The sequence below is a fragment of the Coregonus lavaretus genome (assembly GCF_964263955.1).
Source record: "Coregonus lavaretus genome assembly, chromosome: 4".
NCBI classification, from domain to species: Eukaryota; Metazoa; Chordata; class Actinopteri; order Salmoniformes; family Salmonidae; genus Coregonus; species Coregonus lavaretus.
Window position 1 is genome coordinate 78,468,653 of NC_139991.1, and position 20,808 is coordinate 78,489,460.

The 20,808-nt window shown below is 43.2% G+C and overlaps 1 protein-coding gene across 1 annotated transcript in view; it reads left to right on the forward strand.

Moving 5' to 3' along the window:
* Window positions 1-1,042: 1,042 nt before the first annotated feature.
* The window catches only part of LOC311127235 (lysophosphatidic acid receptor 1-like), a 73,534-nt gene continuing 53,768 nt past the window's right edge, over window positions 1,043-20,808 (forward strand). Inside the window, exon 1 of the mRNA XM_084159034.1 lies at window positions 1,043-1,265. The gene's annotated coding sequence lies outside the window, so the exon portion shown is untranslated. The remainder of the gene's footprint in view (window positions 1,266-20,808) is intronic.

Consider the following 20,808-nt stretch of genomic DNA (forward strand, 5'->3'; position numbering starts at 1 on the left):
ATGGTTTCCAGGTGTCTGATGCCATTCCATGGTTTCCAGGTGTCTGATGCCATTCCATGGTTTCCAGGTGTCTGATGCCATTCCATGGTTTCCAGGTGTCTGATGCCATTCCATGGTTTCCAGGTGTCTGATGCCATTCCATGGTTTCCATGGTTTCCAGGTGTCTGATGCCATTCCATGGTTTCCAGGTGTCTGATGCCATTCCATGGTTTCCATGGTTTCCAGGTGTCTGATGCCATTCCATGGTTTCCAGGTGTTTGATGCCATTCCATTTGCTCCATTCCAGACATGAATATGAGCCATCCTCCCCTCAGCAGCCTCCAGGCCTAAAGTTAATCTGTTTTAAATAATTGTCCAATGCATGCTGTCTTCAACACCAGCTAATGGGGTTATACTGAAACGCAAACAGAACACAACTAAAGAGCTTCAGCTAGGTAATGAGTGTTTTTACAGACATATCTCATGTTGCTCATGTTCAAAATACTTTACACATTTCTGATGGCTCCCCCATCCTCCCTGCTGGTTGTATAATATAGGCCTAGCCATTGTGTTCAAAGCAAACTTTATTAGGAAAGCATGAAGATATTTGTTCTCGCCTGCTTACTTTTTTAAAAGGAATATGTACATTTTAAACAAAGTAGGCTTTGCATGAGCAGCTGTTCTGCCTTTAATTAATTTTCAATTTGACTTATGACTACGCGCCATGTGATGCCCATTATCATCACGGTAGACCTAACTTTTGCGCGCCAATACAACGCAATTAAAAATAATCTTGTTATATATTCTGTATATAGAACCTTAGCCTATAACATCACAAAGAAAAACAGAACTACCTAAATTAGAACATATAGGAACCTAATTGGTAAAGAATACAACCGCGTGTCTCTCACCCTCTCTCTTTACAAGTAAAACAAAAATAGTGTTTTCAATGATGCACTCAAGAAAAAAAAGTGTGTGTGTGACGTCATGTGCAGACAGCGGTCCAGTCCTGTCGAGTGGCACGCAGGACTCTGAGACGCCAGAGAGAAGGCTGCAAGTAAAGACGGAGTCACCATAACTATGCAATCAGAAAAACACACTCCTCTCCATGGACTGTAAAATGAAAATATTACACATCCTTGACTTGGATTGGAAGAAACAACACATGCGACTCTGACGACCACCTGAATAACGGAATTGACTTTTTGGAGTTTGGGGAGGCTCACGAAATAATATTTTGGCGTTTCAAGCAACAGTTTGTATATAATCGCTGAGACAGAACGACTGTAAGTAGGAATGTATTTCTTATCTCGAACATAAAACATTTAATCTCCAACAAGTAGCCTATAGATATACACGAGATGAGTCTGTTTTTCCTTCTCCCTTGCGCACCTTCAGCTGCATCTTCAGGTGTATATGAAACCGTAGGTTGGTTGTTTTCAAAAGTCGAACTAGTACGTTACCGGCCACGTATTATCCTTCACAATCAATTCAGACACCTCTTTAATGGTAGTAACCTCCGATTTCGTGTTCCTGGTCAACGTCTATTTAATGTCTATATCGCACGACAGGAAACCGTGCGGCTGAATCAACATGTTGCGCCAAAGCGCCTGTGTAATGCGTGGTAAAACTGTTAATTTTTACATTAGTTCAATCTATGAATCTTCGTTTTTCCACGAAAAAAAACATGCAAAAAATACATTACATTAGATGAAACATGGGCTTTGGAAATTGGGAATAAATGTTACCTGGGTTGATCGATTTGGGCAGCTTTTTTCACTTTTTCTTCAATGACTCCCTGGTAGGCCTATCATTCAGAATAAAACACCTGTGTTATGTATTCCTCCAGGCTCTATGCTGTCCTGTAGTTCTTACAGATTATTTCAGTCCTTTGCTTAAACATTGGCTGGGACAGATTGCTAGTCGTCAAACATTCCAGCAGTTTTTTGGCATTTCCCCAAAGTATACGCCTTAGTGTACTCTATCTCTGGCTCTGAGAGGGCTGTGTTCAATGCTGGGTGCCGGGCTGAGGTCCCAAGTCATAACAACGTTTTGGACATTTGACTAAATTACTCAGGTTTTTACACTTTGTTTTGCTTTAAATCAGAATCAGAACTACCTTTTATTCGCCAATACATGAACATGTGCCATGAATTTGATATGGTGCTGACAATGCCTTATAATAAACAGAATTTAGAAAATAGGATTTGTGAGATACTGTCGTCTAATACTTACACTACATGACCAAAAGTATGTGGACACCTGCTCGTCCAACATCTCGTTCCAAAATCATGGGCATTTAATATGGAGTTATTCCCCTTTTGGTGCTATAACAGCCTCCACTCTTCTGGGAAGGCTTTCCACTAGATGTTGGAACATTGCTGTGGGGACTTGCTTCCATTCAGCCACAAGAGCATTAGTGAAGTCGAGCACTGATGTTGGGCGATTAGGCCTGGCTCACAGTCGGCATTCCAATTCATCCCAAAGGTGTTAGATGGGGTTGAGGTCAGGGCTCTGTGCAGGCCAGTCAAGTTCTCCCACACCAATTTCGACAAACCATTTCTGTATGGACCTCCCTTTGTGCACGGGGGCATTGTCATGCTGAAACAGGAAAGGGCCTTTCCCAAACTGTTGCCACAAAGTTGGAACCACAGAATTGTCTAGAATGTCATTGTATGCTGTAACTTTAAGGTTTCCCTTCACTGGAACTAAGGGGCCTAGCCCGAATGACGAAAAACTGCCCCAGACCATTATTCCTCCTCCACCAAACTTTACAGTTGGCACTATGAATTGGGGCAGGTAGCATTCTCCTGGCATCTGCCAAACCCAGATTCGTCCGTCGGACTGACAGATGATGAAGCGTGATTCATCACTCCAGAGAACGCGTTTCCACTGATCCAGAGTCCAATGGCGTTGAGCTTTACAACACACAAGCCGACGCATGGCATATTCGTTTGTAGGCCAAACCGTTCGAACGCCACAAACGATTTTGTGAGAAGACTCACGGTGTGACAAACACCGCTCTAGCTCTGTCACCTTTCACCACAGATGCAGAAGGGCGCCACAGGCGGATGCAGTGGGTTGAGATGCATCCCATGCAAACAAATAGATATCTCTAGTTGAAACTGATGGATTTTGGTGGGGATTATTTATTATTATGCTAATTAGATTTCCGCGGGGGCGCAGGACAACAACCTTAGCGGGCTAAGTGAAAAAATGTGCCCTCTGAAAATTAATCTGTAATCGGCTTTATAGACGACAGCTGGACCTAGTGGAAAACACTGCATGGGCTTCATCATGTCAACACAATGGGCATCATAGTAATGCCCTGGAAGGGGCTTCACCATGTCAACACAATGGGCATCATAGTAAGAAAGCCCTGGAAGGGGCTTCACCATGTCAACACTTTTTGGCATCATAGTAAGAAAGCCCTGGAAGGGGCTTCACCATGTCAACACTGTGTGGCATCATAGTAAGAAAGCCCTGGAAGGGGCTTCACCATGTCAACACAATGGGCATCATAGTAAGAAAGCCCTGGAAGGGGCTTCACCATGTCAACACTTTTTGGCATCATAGTAAGAAAGCCCTGGAAGGGGCTTCACCATGTCAACACTGTGTGGCATCATAGTAAGAAAGCCCTGGAAGGGGCTTCACCATGTCAACACTGTGTGGCATCATAGTAAGAAAGCCCTGGAAGGGGCTTCACCATGTCAACACTTTGTGGCATCATAGTAAGAAAGCCCTGGAAGGGGCTTCACCATGTCAACACTGTGTGGCATCATAGTAAGAAAGCCCTGGAAGTAGTTCACTATATAGGGAACAGGGTGCCATTTGGGACTCACAACTTTGTTTTTCTCTTATCTGAATGTGTCAAATAATGAGTAGTGATACTGATGGTTGGTGCTGTCAAACCAATCAGATTGGAAGAGCCTGCACCGGCCGGTAGGTCAGGTGGAGTGTAGATCAGGAACAGGAGAGTGATGCCCTGTCCTGTCTCAGCCTCAACCCCTTTGCCCTAGCCCAGGGCTGGCTTTATGGTAATTGGACTAGTAAACATGGAAAACACCTCACTCTGTCTGGTGTATTAAAATACACCCCCCCCCCGCCACACACCCAGTCACGATCCACTCGCCTTGGAGGGAAAAGCACCCGTGGTTACCCCATAGACTCATAGCAAAAACGTTACCTTTTTCAAACGCAATTTTCTTGTCAGCTTGTTTTAGTCAATTACAAAACTACAAAAAGGGGCTTCTCTCATGCCTTTTTCATGACGATGCTAACAGCCACTTGACTGAGTGAGTGCTAGCTAGCTACTAAACTAGCCAAGACCAACAACACAAACTAACTGACTATACAGCTACAAGTAGTGAGTGGAGTTACAAACGGACTATACAGCTACAAGTAGTGGGTGGAGTTACAAACAGACTATACAGCTACAAGTAGTGAGTGGAGTTACAAACAGACTATACAGCTACAAGTAGTGGGTGGAGTTACAAACAAACTGTACTAAACAAGTTAAATGTCTTACCTGTGAGGAAATGTTTACCACACACATAGCTACATGTAGCCTACTAGGACACATAGCTACATGTAGCCTACTAGGACACCATAGCTACATGTAGCCTACTAGGACACCATAGCTACATGTAGCCTACTAGGACACCGGAGCTACATGTAGCCTACTAGGACACCGGAGCTACATGTAGCCTACTAGGACACCATAGCTACATGTAGCCTACTAGGACACCGGAGCTACATGTAGCCTACTAGGACACATAGCTACATGTAGCCTACTAGGACACCATAGCTACATGTAGCCTACTAGGACACCGGAGCTACATGTAGCCTACTAGGACACCGGAGCTACATGTAGCCTACTAGGACACCGGAGCTACATGTAGCCTACTAGGACACATAGCTACATGTAGCCTACTAGGACACCGGAGCTACATGTAGCCTACTAGGACACCATAGCTACGTGTAGCCTACTAGGACACATAGCTACATGTAGCCTACTAGGACACATAGCTACGTGTAGCCTACTAGGACACATAGCTACATGTAGCCTACTAGGACACCGGAGCTACATGTAGCCTACTAGGACACATAGCTACATGTAGCCTACTAGGACACATAGCTATATGTAGCCTACTAGGACACCGGAGCTACATGTAGCCTACTAGGACACCGGAGCTACATGTAGCCTACTAGGACACCGGAGCTACATGTAGCCTACTAGGACACCGGAGCTACATGTAGCCTACTAGGACACCGGAGCTACATGTAGCCTACTAGGACACCGGAGCTACATGTAGCCTACTAGGACACCGGAGCTACATGTAGCCTACTAGGACACCGGAGCTACATGTAGCCTACTAGGACACATAGCTACATGTAGCCTACTAGGACACATAGCTACATGTAGCCTACTAGGACACCATAGCTACATGTAGCCTACTAGGACACCGGAGCTACATGTAGCCTACTAGGACACCATAGCTACATGTAGCCTACTAGGACACCGGAGCTACATGTAGCCTACTAGGACACCGGAGCTACATGTAGCCTACTAGGACACCGGAGCTACATGTAGCCTACTAGGACACATAGCTACATGTAGCCTACTAGGACACATAGCTACATGTAGCCTACTAGGACACCGGAGCTACATGTAGCCTACTAGGACACCATAGCTACATGTAGCCTACTAGGACACCGGAGCTACATGTAGCCTACTAGGACACATAGCTACATGTAGCCTACTAGGACACCATAGCTACATGTAGCCTACTAGGACACCGGAGCTACATGTAGCCTACTAGGACACCGGAGCTACATGTAGCCTACTAGGACACCATAGCTACATGTAGCCTACTAGGACACCGGAGCTACATGTAGCCTACTAGGACACATAGCTACATGTAGCCTACTAGGACACCATAGCTACATGTAGCCTACTAGGACACCGGAGCTACATGTAGCCTACTAGGACACCGGAGCTACATGTAGCCTACTAGGACACCGGAGCTACATGTAGCCTACTAGGACACATAGCTACATGTAGCCTACTAGGACACCGGAGCTACATGTAGCCTACTAGGACACCATAGCTACGTGTAGCCTACTAGGACACATAGCTACATGTAGCCTACTAGGACACATAGCTACGTGTAGCCTACTAGGACACATAGCTACATGTAGCCTACTAGGACACCGGAGCTACATGTAGCCTACTAGGACACATAGCTACATGTAGCCTACTAGGACACATAGCTACATGTAGCCTACTAGGACACCGGAGCTACATGTAGCCTACTAGGACACCGGAGCTACATGTAGCCTACTAGGACACCGGAGCTACATGTAGCCTACTAGGACACCGGAGCTACATGTAGCCTACTAGGACACCGGAGCTACATGTAGCCTACTAGGACACCGGAGCTACATGTAGCCTACTAGGACACCGGAGCTACATGTAGCCTACTAGGACACCGGAGCTACATGTAGCCTACTAGGACACATAGCTACATGTAGCCTACTAGGACACATAGCTACATGTAGCCTACTAGGACACCATAGCTACATGTAGTCTACTAGGACACCGGAGCTACATGTAGCCTACTAGGACACCATAGCTACATGTAGCCTACTAGGACACCGGAGCTACATGTAGCCTACTAGGACACCGGAGCTACATGTAGCCTACTAGGACACCGGAGCTACATGTAGCCTACTAGGACACATAGCTACATGTAGCCTACTAGGACACATAGCTACATGTAGCCTACTTGGACACCGGAGCTACATGTAGCCTACTAGGACACCGGAGCTACGTGTAGCCTACTAGGACACCGGAGCTACGTGTAGCCTACTAGGACACATAGCTACGTGTAGCCTACTTGGACACCGGAGCTACATGTAGCCTACTAGGACACATAGCTACATGTAGCCTACTAGGACACATAGCTACATGTAGCCTACTTGGACACCGGAGCTACATGTAGCCTACTAGGACACCGGAGCTACGTGTAGCCTACTAGGACACCGGAGCTACGTGTAGCCTACTAGGACACATAGCTACGTGTAGCCTACTTGGACACCGGAGCTACATGTAGCCTACTAGGACACCGGAGCTACGTGTAGCCTACTAGGACACCGGAGCTACATGTAGCCTACTAGGACACCGGAGCTACATGTAGCCTACTAGGACACCGGAGCTACGTGTAGCCTACTAGGACACCGGGTCCCAACATTTCCCACTCTCCCATACCGAATAACCTGGAGCCCCAGGGCTCTTCTCACAGGCTCCACTTCCCACTCTCCCACACCGAATAACCTGAGGCCACAGGGCTCTTCTCACAGGCTCCATTTCCCACTCTCCCACACCGAATAACCTGGAGCCACAGGGCTCTTCTCGCAGGCTCCACTTCCCACTCTCCCACACCGAATAACCTGAAGCCACAGGGCTCTTCTCGCAGGCTCCATTTCCCTACGCGGGAGCATATGTTGACCTGGCTACATGTACAATAAACAACACAGCAGCTTTCCGGCATGTTATGTTATTTCTCTAAGATATGTCCATCCAACTCATACAAACAGACCTTGGCCACATTCCTGTGATATTATCTCTGGCAGTTCCCATAGCAACTCATCTATGGCTGAATCCCGTCGGGATAGGAAGTGAGGATGACTTCCACCATTTTTATTAGTTATTATTAAAAGTCTCATCAAGGGAGAATATGATTTCTATTTAAGTGTGTATTTCTGTGAATGTTGTGAACGTCAGGGTTTTGTCCCTATATAAAACAATGGAACTGACTCACTCCCTCTGCTAAGGGTCAGTCACATGTTGCAGAGCACGTCTGTTGTTGTCCAGGGTAACCATGATCTATTGGTCAGGACCAGGGCTGATGAAAACGTGCGTCATGGCTGTGTGGCAAGGGCTGATGACGTCTTCAGTATTAATCCTTTACCAAATAGTAGGCAAAACAAACTCATTTTCATGATTTCACTAATATCATGAAAATCAAATAGAAATTTACATTTCCCAAAGAAAATGAAGTTTACTAGCTTGTTTTGAAATAAGTAATGGTAGTGACTGGTTATAGTTATAGTAGTGGTAGTGACTGGTTATAGTTATAGTAGTGGTAGTGACTGGTTATAGTTATAGTAATGGTAGTGACTGGTTATAGTTATAGTAGTGGTAGTGTCTGTAGTAGTAATGGTAGTGACTGGTTATAGTAGTGGTAGTGACTGGTTATAGTAGTGGTAGTGACTGGTTATAGTTATAGTAGTGGTAGTGACTGGTTATAGTAGTGGTAGTGACTGGTTATAGTTATAGTAATGGTAGTGACTGGTTATAGTTATAGTAGTGGTAGTGACTGGTTATAGTAGTGGTAGTGACTGGTTATAGTAATGGTAGTGACTGGTTATAGTTATAGTAGTGGTAGTGATTGGTTATAGTTATAGTAGTGGTAGTGACTGGTTATAGTTATAGTAATGGTAGTGACTGGTTATAGTTATAGTAATGGTAGTGACTGGTTATAGTTATAGTAGTGGTAGTGACTGGTTATAGTTATAGTTGTGGTAGTGACTGGTTATAGTTATAGTAGTGGTAGTGACTGGTTATAGTTATAGTAGTGGTATTGACTGGTTATAGTAGTGGTAGTGACTGGTTATAGTAGTGGTAGTGTCTACTTAGTAATGGTAGTGACTGGTTGTAGTTGAAAAAAGTAGGTCGATGGAAAAATTTAATGGTTGATTGATTGGATGGGGTAGCCGGAACATGGGAAAGTTGGCAAAGCTGTCATCAAGGCAAAGGGTGGCTATTTGAAGAATCTCAAATATAAAATATATTTTTCTTTTTCTTTTAACACTTTATTGGTTACCACATGATTCCATATGTGTTATTTCATAGTTGTGATGTCTTCACTATTATTCTACAATGTAGAAATAATGAAAAAACCTTGAATGAGTAGGTGTGTCCAAACTTCTGACTGGTACTGTGTGTATATATATATAGTACCAGTTTATATTTTAGATTTTTTTAAATAGCCACCCTTTGCCTTGATGACAGCTTTGCACACTCTTGGCATTATCTCAACCAGCTTCACCTGGAGTGCTTTTCCAACAGTCTTGAAGGAGTTCCCACATATGCTGAGCATATGTTTACATTTTACATTTTAGTCATTTAGCAGACACTCTTATCCAGTTAGTGAGTTATTTTTTTATTTATTTTTTTCATACTGGCCCCCCGTGGGAATCGAACCCACAACCCTTGCGTTGTAAGCATCCTTGCTCTACCAACTGAGCTACATGTTGGCAGCTTTTCCTTCACTCTGCGGTCCAACTCATCCCAAACCATCTCAATTGGGTTGAGGTTGGGTGATTGTGGTGTCGAAAAGAGAACACACAGAAGGCTGTTGTATAAAACACCTGTCTCTGGATTACATCTTGGAGAAGCGTCCATCCATGTATACGGGTAAGAGATTCTAGCTAGCTACATTTTCAAATATTACACGTTTCTAATTTTGTCAGAAAGTCAGTTTCCTTTCAAGTTAAAGTGTACTGTTAGCTAGCTAATGTTAGCTGGCTGGCTCGCTAGCTAACGTTACGTGTATGATCTGTGTAGTAATATTATTTGAATCTCAGAGCCATTTGCATTGCTAGTTATAGCCTAATGTTAGCTAGCTAACACTGAACCTGGTTGGTTAGCTACCTGCAGATTCATGCAGGGTAGTAACGTCATGAGTTGGGATTATGGTTCATTATTTAGCTAGCTAGCTACATGTCTAAACAAAAGACTCCACTATGCAAGTAACCATTTCAACAGAATGTTAATGATGTCACTGCGACAACTGTTGATAGACGTAGCTGGTAAATTCGCTCTGGCTATCTACTCTGATTTCAGAGCACTCTCGTCTGTGTGTGCCAGAGCGCAGAACAACTGACAAATTTACGAACGCTCAATACCTGTTGAATATGGACGGTGTCAGTAAATGTTGGCAAAGAGTGCACTCTGGCACTTAAATATATGAACACACCCGCAGTGTGGTTGTTTAGCACATGGCCTCACATGTGAATCTTTAAAGAGATGGGTGGGGCTAAAGCTTAAAAGGGTGTGAACGATGCTGAATGGGTGTAAACAAAGAAGAGCTCTCCAGTAGGTACCAAAACATTCAAGTGCCATTTTCTCAAAAGTGAGGTTACAAGTTTATCAACTTTCAAAGCAGAATTACTTTCCCATTGTTCCTCAACTATAGTGTATGATATTCAATTTTCTAGCTCTGAGTCTCTACTTTTATCCAATATAAAAAAACACATTTTCAAATGTTGCTACATAAGATGGAGCCGGTCGGTCACATTTTGTTACATTATAGCCTTATTCTAAAATGGATGTTTTTTTGTTTTTTTCATCAATCTACACATAATTCCCCAAAATGACAAAGCGAAAACAGTTTTTTAGAAATGTTTGCAAATGTATATAAAAAAAACTAAACAGAAATACCTTATTTACATAAGGATTCAGACCCTTTGCTATGAGACTCGAAATTGAGCTCAGGTGCATCCTGTTTCCATTGATCATCCTTGATGTTTCTGCAACTTGATTGGAGTCCACCTGTGATAAATTCAATTGATTGGACATTATTTGGAAAGTCACACACCAGTCTATACACCAGGTCCCACAGTTGACAGTGCATGTCAGAGCAAAAACCAAGCCATGAAGTCAAAGGAATTGTCCGTAGAGCTCCGAGACAGGATTGTGTCGAGGCACAGATCTGGGGAAGGGTACCAAAACATTTCTGCAGCAGTGAGGCACCTAAAGGACTCTCAGATCATCAGAAAGAAGATTCTCTGGTTTGATGAAACCAATATTGATCTCTTTGGCATGAATGCCAAGCGACAGGTCTGGAGGAAACCTGGCACCATCACTATGGTGAAGCATGGTGTTGGCAGCATCATGCTGTGGGAATGTTTTTCAGCGGCAGGGACTAGGAGACTAGTCAGGATCGAGGAAAAGATGAACGGAGCAAAGTACAGAGAGATCCTTGATAAAAACCTGCTCCAGAGCGCTCAGGACCTCAGACTGGGGCGAAGGTTTACCTTCCAACAGGACAACAACCCTAAGCACACAGCCAAGACAACACAGGAGTGGCTTCGGGACAAGTCTCTGAATGTCCTTGAGTGGCCCAGCCAGAGCCCGGACTTGAACCTGATCGAACATCTCTGGAGAGACCTGAAAATAGTTTTGCAGCGACGCTCCCCATCCAACCTGACAGAGCTTGAGAGGATCTGCAGAGAATAAAGGTAGAAACTCCCAAAATATTGGTGTACCAAGCTTGTAACATCACTTCCAAAGGTGATTCAACAAAGTACTGAGTAAAGGGTCTGAATACTTCTGTAAATGTGATGTTTCAGTTGTCATTTTTTTTAAACCTCTTTTTGCTTGGTCATTGTGGGATATTGTGAGTATACTGATAAGGGAAAGAAATTGTGTTATAGCGTCTGCAGTAGTTACTGGTTATAGTTGTGGTAGTGACTGGTTATAATTATAGTAGTGGTAGTGACTGGTTATAATTATAGTAGTGGTAGTGACTGGTTATAGTTATAGTAGTGGTAGTGACTACAGTAGTAATGGTAGTGACTGGTTATAGTAGTGGTAGTGAATGGTTATAGTTATAGTAGTGGTAGTGTCTGGTTATAGTAGTGGTAGTGACTGGTTATAGTAGTGGTAGTGACTGGTTATAGTTATAGTAGTGGTAGTGACTGGTTATAGTTATAGTAGTGATAGTGACTGGTTATAGTTATAGTAGTGGTAGTGACTACAGTAGTAATGGTAGTGACTGGTTATAGTAGTGGTAGTGAATGGTTATAGTAATGGTAGTGACTGGTTATAGTTATAGTAGTGGTAGTGTCTACAGTAGTAATGGTAGTGACTGGTTATAGTAGTGGTAGTGATTGGTTATAGTTATAGTAGTCGTAGTGACTGGTTATAGTCATAGTAGTGGTAGTGACTGGTTATAGTTATAGTAGTGGTAGTGACTGGTTATAGTTATAGTAGTGGTGGTGACTGGTTATAGTTATAGTAGTGGTAGTGACTGGTTATAGTTATAGTAGTGGTAGTGACTGGTTATAGTTATAGTAGTGGTAGTGACTGGTTATAGTTATAGTAGTGGTAGTGTCTACAGTAGTAATGGTAGTGACTGCTTATAGTAGTGGTAGTGACTGGTTATAGTTATAGTAGTGGTAGTGACTGGTTATAGTAATAGTAGTGGTAGTGACTGGTTATAGTTATAGTTATAGTAGTGGTAGTGTCTACAGTAGTAATGGTAGTGACTGGTTATAGTTATACTAGTGGTATTGACTGGTTATAGTTATAGTAGTGATAGTGACTGGTTATAGTAGTGGTAGTGACTTGTTATAGTAATGGTAGTGACTGGTTATAGTTATAGTAGTGGTAGTGACTGGTTATAGTTATAGTAGTGGTAGTGTTTACAGTAGTAATGGTAGTGACTGGTTATAGTTATAGTAATGGTAGTGAATGGTTATAGTAATGGTAGTGACTGGTTATAGTTATAGTAGTGGTAGTGACTGGTTATAGTAGTAGTAGTGACTGGTTATAGTTATAGTAGTAGTGACTGGTTATAGTTATAGTAGTAGTGACTGGTTATAGTAGTGGTAGTGACTGGTTATAGTTATAGTAGTGGTAGTGACTGGTTATTGTTATAGTAGTAGTAGTGACTGGTTATAGTTATAGTAGTAGTGACTGGTTATAGTTATAGTAGTGGTAGTGACTGGTTATAGTTATAGTAGTAGTAGTAGTGACTGGTTATAATTATAGTAGTGGTAGTGACTGGTTATAGTTATAGTAGTGGTAGTGACTGGTTATAGTTATAGTAGTGGTAGTGACTGGTTATAGTTATAGTAGTGGTAGTGACTGGTTATAGTTATAGTAGTGGTAGTGACTGGATATAGTTATAGTAGTAGTGACTGGTTAGTAATAGTAGTGGTAGTGACTGGTTATAGTTTTAGTAGTGGTAGTGACTGGTTATAGTTATAGTAGTGGTAGTGACTGGTTATAGTTATAGTAGTGGTAGTGACTACAGTAGTAATGGTAGTGACTGGTTATAGTAGTGGTAGTTAATGGTTATAGTTATAGTAGTGGTAGTGTCTGGTTATAGTTATAGTAGTGGTAGTGACTGGTTATAGTTATAGTAGTGGTAGTGACTGGTTATAGTTATAGTAGTGGTAGTGACTGGTTATAGTTATAGTAGTGGTAGTGACTGGTTATAGTTATAGTAGTGGTAGTGACTACAGTAGTAATGGTAGTGACTGGTTATAGTTATAGTAGTGGTAGTGAATGGTTATAGTAATGGTAGTGACTGGTTATAGTTATAGTAGTGGTAGTGTCTACAGTAGTAATGGTAGTGACTGGTTATAGTAGTGGTAGTGACTGGTTATAGTTATAGTAGTCGTAGTGACTGGTTATAGTCATAGTAGTGGTAGTGACTGGTTATAGTTATAGTAGTGGTAGTGACTGGTTATAGTTATAGTAGTGGTGGTGACTGGTTATAGTTATAGTAGTGGTAGTGACTGGTTATAGTTATAGTAGTGGTAGTGACTGGTTATAGTTATAGTAGTGGTAGTGACTGGTTATAGTAGTGGTAGTGTCTACAGCAGTAATGGTAGTGACTGGTTATAGTAGTGGTAGTGACTGGTTATAGTTATAGTAGTGGTAGTGACTGGTTATAGTAATAGTAGTGGTAGTGACTGGTTATAGTTATAGTAGTGGTAGTGACTACAGTAGTAATGGTAGTGACTGGTTATAGTTATACTAGTGGTATTGACTGGTTATAGTTATAGTAGTGATAGTGACTGGTTATAGTAGTGGTAGTGACTGGTTATAGTTATACTAGTGGTATTGACTGGTTATAGTTATAGTAGTGATAGTGACTGGTTATAGTTGTGGTAGTGACTGGTTATAGTTATAGTAGTGGTAGTGACTGGTTATAGTTATAGTAGTGGTAGTGTTTACAGTAGTAATGGTAGTGACTGGTTATAGTTATAGCAGTGGTAGTGACTGGTTATAGTAGTGGTAGTGACTGGTTATAGTAATGGTAGTGACTGGTTATAGTTATAGTAGTGGTAGTGACTGGTTATAGTTATAGTAATGGTAGTTACTGGTTATAGTTATAGTAGTGGTAGTGACTGGTTATAGTTATAGTAGTGGTAGTGACTGGTTATTGTTATAGTAGTAGTAGTGACTGGTTATAGTTATAATAGTAGTGACTGGTTATAGTAGTGGTAGTGACTGGTTATAGTTATAGTAGTGGTAGTGACTGGTTATAGTTATAGTAGTGGTAGTGACTGGTTATAGTTATAGTAATGGTAGTGACTGGTTATAGTTATAGTAATGGTAGTGACTGGTTATAGTAATAGTAGTGGTAGTGACTGGTTATAGTTATAGTAATGGTAGTGACTGGTTATAGTTATAGTAATGGTAGTGACTGGTTATAGTAATAGTAGTGGTAGTGACTGGTTATAGTAGTGGTAGTGACTGTTGATTCAGGGGGGTGAATACATATCTAATCAAGATATATTAGTGTTTTATTTTTCATAATTGTTTCATAAATGTTAATAGATTTCTTCCACTTTGACATTACAGAGCATATTGTTTAGATTGTTGACAAAGAAATGACAAATCCATTTTAATCCCACTTTGTAACACAACAAAATGTGGAAAAGTCCAGAGGTGTGAATACTTTCTGAAGGGACTGCTGCTACTCTGTTAATTATTTATGCATAGTCACTTTAACTCTACCCACATGTACATATTACCTCAACTACCTCAACTAGCCGGTGCCCCCGCACATTGACTCTGCACCGGTACCCCCCTGTATATATAGCCTCCCTACTGTTTTTTTGTTTTACTTCTGTTCTTTTTTTCTCAACACTTTTTTGTTGTTGTTTTATTTTACTTTTTTATTAAAAATAAATGCACTGTTGGTTAAAGGCTGTAAGTAAGCATTTCACGGTAATGTCTGCACCTGTTGTATTCGGCGCATGTGACCAATAAAATTTGATTTGATTTAAGTTAAAATTACATTTTGATCATGAGGTGTTTGTGATGGACAAAACATACATTTTGACAGTGTGACTAACAGATATCTCTCTAGGTTGTATTATCACGCAGCAGTATTGAAAACATGACTTTTCCGTCTGGGCAGTTTTTCTGAGCTTTAAAACACAAAAGAGGAACCCAGCCTGCAGAGCAGCAGACTGGTTGAGTAAACACACACAGGCAGGCTCTCACAGACCGACACACACACAGACATACAGTACACTAGTTGAGTAAACACACATACGGTACACACACGGTTCACACACACACACACACACACACACAACACACACACACACACACTGTGTATGTCCAGCGTAGTCAGCTCTCCAGGATAGCGTGAGTCAGAGCTCTAGAGTTGAATTGGCCGATTCTCTTCTCCCCAACACCCTGGCAGGAAGTATTGGGCCTCTGGGCTGTGCACGTGCACGGGCACGTGTGTGAGAGAGCCTGGAGCCTTAACGTGGGTCTTGTAATCAAATCCTTATTGTTTACACACAGCACAGCAATGTGTGTGTGTGTGTGTGTGTGTGTGTGTGTGTGTGTGTGTGTGTGTGTGTGTGTGTGTGTGTGTGTGTGTGTGTGTGTGTGTGTGTGTGTGTGTGTGTGTGTGTGTGTGTGTGTGTGTGTGTGTGCGTGGATGGTCGGTCATCTTATTTCTCAGATATGTTCACATTCCATTCCTTACAGTATCTCTATAGCGTGCAGCGTGACACAGCAATAATTAAACTATACTGAACAAAAATATAAATGCAACATGTAAAGTGTTGGTCCCATGTTTCATGAGATTAAATAAAAGATCCCAGAAATGTTGCCAATTGCACGCTCCCTCAAAACTTAAGACATCTGTAACAAAACTGTTATTTTAGAGTGGCAACAACCAAATCACCCGTAGGGCCCCCAAAAGGCTAGGGCCGGCCCTGCGTGTGTATTGAGCTGTTTGATGTGACTGTGTTGAAGTGAAGGGAGGACAAAAGCTTTCTATGCTTAACTGTGTGCAGACAGCCCTCTCCCCCCCCCTCTCTCTCTCCATCAGTGGGATAAAAGGACCAGGCTCTGTGGGTCCCAAATGACACTCCATACCCTACATAGTGCACTACTTCTCACCAGATACACATGGCCCATTTGGGACACACACACACATCTGTCTTCTCTTGAAGACAGGACCACCCTGGATCACCCTGTGTCTAGTACCGATGAGGTCACAGCCTGCCCATTATCCAGTCACTCCAGAAGGAGACAGAATAAAGGAACTCCTATCTGGTTGGACTTACAATGAAGGAGACAGAATAAAGGAACTCCTATCTGGTTGGACTTACAATGAAGGAGACAGAATAAAGGAACTCCTATCTGGTTGGACTTACAATGAAGGAGACAGAATAAAGGAACTCCTATCTGGTTGGACTTACAATGAAGGAGACAGAATAAAGGAACTCCTATCTGGTTGGACTTACAATGAAGGAGACTGAATAAAGGAACTCCTATCTGGACTTACAATGAAGGAGACAGAATAAAGGAACTCCTATCTGGACTTACAATGAAGGAGACAGAATAAAGGAACTCCTATCTGGACTTACAATGAAGGAGACAGAATAAAGGAACTCCTATCTGGACTTACAATGAAGGTACAGTAAAACGAGTCAAGGAGGACAGTATTCCATGAGAATCAACGGATGCGTCCCAAATGACACCGTCCGTAGATAGTGGACTACTTTTGACTATGCCACAGGGAATAGGATGCCATTTGGGACGCCCAGCAGGAGGTATTACATGGATAATACATATGACTGGAGGAGGAGAAGAGGTTTGTCAGTCATTAAGAAACTGACTGTAAAAACGGTTAAATCCCTGTGGATTGATGAGGAATTGAAAAATCGTATGGTTGAGAGGGATGAGGCAAAAGGAATGGCAAATAAGTCTGGCTGCACAACCGATTGGCAAACGTACTGCAAATTGAGAAATCATTTGACTAATCTGAATAAAAAGAAGAAGAAACTACACTATGAAACAAAGATAAATGACATAAAGAATGATAGTAAAAAGCTTTGGAGCCCCTTCAATGAAATTTTGGGAAAAAAGGCAAACTCGGCTCCATCATTAATTGAATCAGAAGGCTCATTCATCACAAAACCCACTGATATTGAGGACTACTATAATGATTTTCTAATTGGCAAGATTAGCAAACTTAGGCATGACATGCCAGCAACAAACGCTGACACTACGCATCCAAGTATACAGTGGGGGAAAAAAGTATTTAGTCAGCCACCAATTGTGCAAGTTCTCCCACTTAAAAAGATGAGAGAGGCCTGTAATTTTCATCATAGGTACACGTCAACTATGACAGACAAATTGAGAGAAAAAAAATCCAGAAAATCACATTGTAGGATTTTTAATGAATTTATTTGCAAATTATGGTGGAAAATAAGTATTTGGTCACCTACAAACAAGCAAGATTTCTGGCTCTCACAGACCTGTAACTTCTTCTTTAAGAGGCTCCTCTGTCCTCCACTCGTTACCTGTATTAATGGCACCTGTTTGAAATTGTTATCAGTATAAAAGACACTTGTCCACAACCTCAAACAGTCACACTCCAAACTCCACTATGGCCAAGACCAAAGAGCTGTCAAAGGACACCAGAAACAAAATTGTAGACCTGCACCAGGCTGGGAAGACTGAATCTGCAATAGGTAAGCAGCTTGGTTTGAAGAAATCAACTGTGGGAGCAATTATTAGGAAATGGAAGACATACAAGACCACTGATAATCTCCCTCGATCTGGGGCTCCATGCAAGATCTCACCCCGTGGGGTCAAAATGATCACAAGAACGGTGAGCAAAAATCCCAGAACCACACAGGGGGACCTAGTGAATGACCTGCGAGAGCTGGGACCAAAGTAACAAAGCCTACCATCAGTAACACACTACGCCGCCAGGGACTCAAATCCTGCAGTGCCAGACGTGTCCCCCTGCTTAAGCCAGTACATGTCCAGGCCTGTCTGAAGTTTGCTAGAGTGCATTTGGATGATCCAGAAGAGGATTGGGAGAATGTCATATGGTCAGATGAAACCAAAATATAACTTTTTGGTAAAAACTCAACTCGTCGTGTTTGGAGGACAAAGAATGCTGAGTTGCATCCAAAGAACACCATACCTACTGTGAAGCATGGGGGTGGAAACATCATTCTTTGGGGCTGTTTGTCTGCAAAGGGACCAGGACGACTGATCCTTGTAAAGGAAAGAATGAATGGGGCCATGTATTGTGAGATTTTGAGTGAAAACCTCCCATCAGCAAGGGCATTGAAGATGAAACGTGGCTGGGTCTTTCAGCATGACAATGATCCCAAACACACCGCCCGGGCAACGAAGGAGTGGCTTCATAAGAAGCATTTCAAGGTCCTGGAGTGGCCTAGCCAGTCTCCAGATCTCAACCCCATATAAAATCTCAAATCAAATCAAATCAAATTTTATTGGTCACATGCGCCGAATACAACAGGTGCAGACATTACAGTGAAATGCTTACTTACAGCCCTTAACCAACAGTGCATTTATTTTAAACAAAAAAGTAAGAATAAAACAACAACAAAAAAAGTGTTGAGAAAAAAAGAGCAGAAGTAAAATAAAGTGACAGTAGGGAGGCTATATATACAGTAAAATAAAGTGACAGTAGGGAGGCTATATATACAGGGGGGTACCGTTGCAGAGTCAATGTGCGGGGGCACCGGCTAGTTGAGGTAGTTGAGGTAATATGTACATGTGGGTAGAGTTAAAGTGACTATGCATAAATACTTACTTAACAGAGTAGCAGCAGCGTAAAAAGGATGGGGTGGGGGGGCAGTGCAAATAGTCCGGGTAGCCATGATTAGCTGTTCAGGAGTCTTATGGCTTGGGGGTAGAAGCTGTTGAGAAGTCTTTTGGACCTAGACTTGGCACTCCGGTACCGCTTGCCGTGCGGTAGCAGAGAGAACAGTCTATGACTAGGGTGGCTGGAGTCTTTGACAATTTTGAGGGCCTTCCTCTGACACCGCCTGGTATAGAGGTCCTGGATGGCAGGGAGCTTTGCCCCAGTGATGTACTGGGCCGTACGCACTACCCTCTGTAGTGCCTTGCGGTCAGAGGCCAAGCAGTTGCCATACCAGGCGGTGATGCAACCAGTCAGGATGCTCTCGATGGTGCAGCTGTAGAATTTTTTGAGGATCTGAGGACCCATGCCAAATCTTTTTAGTCTCCTGAGGGGGAATAGGCTTTGTCGTGCCCTCTTCACGACTGTCTTGGTGTGTTTGGACCATGATAGTTCGTTGGTGATGTGGACACCAAGGAACTTGAAGCTCTCAACCTGTTCCACTACAGCCCCGTCGATGAGAATGGGGGCGTGCTCAGTCCTCTTTTTTTTCCTGTAGTCCACAATCATCTCCTTTGTCTTGGTCACGTTGAGGGAGAGGTTGTTGTCCTGGCACCACACGGCCAGATCTCTGACCTCCTCCCTATAGGCTGTCTCATCGTTGTCGGTGATCAGGCCTACCACTGTTGTGTCGTCGGCAAACTTAATGATGGTGTTGGAGTCGTGCCTGGCCATGCAGTCATGGGTGAACAGAGAGTACAGGAGGGGACTGAGCACGCACCCCTGAGGGGCCCCCGTGTTGAGGATCAGTGTGGCAGATGTGTTGTTACCTACCCTTACCACCTGGGGGCGGCCCGTCAGGAAGTCCAGGATCCAGTTGCAGAGGGAGGTGTTTAGTCCCAGGATCCTTAGCTTAGTGATGAGCTTAGAGGGCACTATGGTGTTGAATGCTGAGCTGTAGTCAATGAATAGCATTCTCACGTAGGTGTTCCTCTTGTCCAGGTGGGAAAGGGCAGTGTGGAGTGCGATAGAGATTGCATCATCTGTGGATCTGTTGGGGCGGTATGCAAATTGGAGTGGGTCTAGGGTTTCTGGGATTATGCTGTTGATGTGAGCCATGACCAGTCTTTCAAAGCACTTCATGGCTACAGACGTCAGTGCTACGGGTCGGTAGTCATTTAGGCAGGTTATCTTAGAGTTCTTGGGCACGGGGACTATGGTGGTCTGCTTGAAACATGTTGGTATTACAGACTCAGTCAGGGACATGTTGAAAATGTCAGTGAAGACACTTGCCAGTTGGTCAGCACATGCTCGGAGTACACGTCCTGGTAATCCGTCTGGCCCTGCGGCCTTGTGAATGTTGACCTGCTTAAAAGTCTTACTCACATCGGCTACGGAGAGCGTGATCACATAGTCGTCCGGAACAGCTGGTGCTCTCATGCATGCTTCAGTGTTGCTTGCCTCGAAGCGAGCATAGAAGTGGTTTAGCTCGTCTGGTAGGCTTGTGTCACTGGGCAGCTCGCGGCTGTGCTTCCCTTTGTAGTCTGTAATAGTTTTCAAGCCCTGCCACATCCGACGAGCGTCAGAGCCAGTGTAGTATGATTCAATCTTAGACCTGTATTGACTCTTTGCCTGTTTGATGGTTCGTCGGAGGTCATAGCGGGATTTCTTATAAGCGTCCGGGTTAGAGTCCCGTTCCTTGAAAGCGGCAGCTCTACCCTTTAGCTCAGTGCGGATGTTTCCTGTAATCCATGGCTTCTGGTTGGGGTATGTACGTACGGTCACTGTGGGGACGACATCATCGATGCACTTATTGATGAAGCCAGTGACTGATGTGGTGTACTCCTCAATGCTGTCTGAAGAATCCCGGAAC